Source organism: Etheostoma spectabile, chromosome 5 (genome assembly GCF_008692095.1).
Source record: "Etheostoma spectabile isolate EspeVRDwgs_2016 chromosome 5, UIUC_Espe_1.0, whole genome shotgun sequence".
NCBI classification, from domain to species: Eukaryota; Metazoa; Chordata; class Actinopteri; order Perciformes; family Percidae; genus Etheostoma; species Etheostoma spectabile.
Window position 1 is genome coordinate 25,497,512 of NC_045737.1, and position 1,802 is coordinate 25,499,313.

The 1,802-nt window shown below is 27.9% G+C and overlaps 1 protein-coding gene across 1 annotated transcript in view; it reads left to right on the forward strand.

The window, feature by feature from the left end:
* The window catches only part of cntrl (centriolin), a 54,627-nt gene that overhangs the window by 45,131 nt on the left and 7,694 nt on the right, over positions 1-1,802 (forward strand).

Sequence of the window (1,802 nt, forward strand, 5' to 3'; positions counted from 1 at the left end):
TATGACTTTCGACATTTAATACTGTAACTTATTTTTGACACACTATACTATGACTTGTTTTTGACATACTATACTGTGACTTTCTTCTACATACTATACTGTGACTTTCTTCTACATACTATACTGTGATTTTTTTTTGACACACTATACTATGACTTTTTTCGACTTACTATACTATGACTTTTGGACATTTAATCTGTAATACGTAACTACTTCTACATCCTATGACTTTTTTTGACACATTTACTATGATTTTTTCTACATATCTATGACTTTTTTTAACACACTATACTATGACTTCTTTCGACATACTATACTATGACTTCTTTCGACATACTATACTATGACTTTTTTTTGACTTAACTATATAAGACTTTGACATTTAATACTGTAATACTGTAACTTACTTCTACATCCATGACTTTTGACACATTTTATATGATTTTTTTTCTACATATTATACTGTGCTTTATTTTCAACACACTATACTATGACTTTTTTTCAACATCAATATCTATGACTTTTTTTCGACAACTAACTATGACTTTTTTGACATACTATACTATATTTTTTTTTTCCGATATACTATACTATGCTTTTGGACATTCTAACTATGACTTGTTGACATTTAATACTGTATACTGTAACTTACTTCTACATACTATGACTTTTTGACCCATTTTTACTATGATTTTTTTGCTACTATTATAACTATGACTTTTTTTCAACCACTATCTATGACTTTCTTTCGACATACTATACTATGACTTTGTTTTTGACATACTATACATGACTTTTTTTTCGACAACTAACTATGACTTTTTTTGACATACTCTAACTGTGCTTTCTTTCTTCACATACTATACTGTGACTTTTTTTTGACACACCATACTAATTTTTTTCAACTTACTATACTATGACTTTTTTTGACATATTTATTTTATGACTTGACATTTAATACTGTAACTTATTTTTGACACACTATACTATGACTTTCTTCTACATACTATACTGTGACTTTTTTTGACACACAACTATTCCATTTTTTGACACACATACATTACATTTTTTTGACACACTATACTATGACTTTTTTCGACTTACTATACTATGACTTTCGACATTTAATACTGTAACTTACTTCTACATACTATGACTTTTTGACACACTATACTATGACTTCTTTTGACATACTATACTATGACTTTTTTTCTACCACATACTATGACTTTTTTTTTGACAAACTAACTATGCTTTTTTTGACATACTATACTACGACTTCGACATCTATACTGTAACCTTATTATATTAGTCTTACTTTTTTCTATCATCAAAGGCTACTCTGACTTTTTTCCGACATACTATCTATGACTTTTTTCAAACCACTAAAGATACTCGGTATGCGATGAGGAGGAACTCAAAAACACTCCTGCAGGCCAACACACTATCTACTACTACGATTCTTTTCAAATACTATACTATAACCCTTTTTTTTCGACAAACTTAACCATGACTGTTTTGACATATTTATACTAAAACTTTTTTTCAACAATCTAAACTATGACTGTTTTGACATACTATACTATGACTTTTTTTGACATATTTATTTTATGACTTTTGACATTTAATACTGTTACTTTTTTTCGACACACTATACTATGACTTGTTTTTGACATACTATACTGTGACTTTCTTCCACATACTATACTGTGATTTTTTTTTGACACACTATACTATTACATTTTTTTGACACACTATACTATGACTTGTTTTCGACTTACTATACTATGACTTTTTTTGAC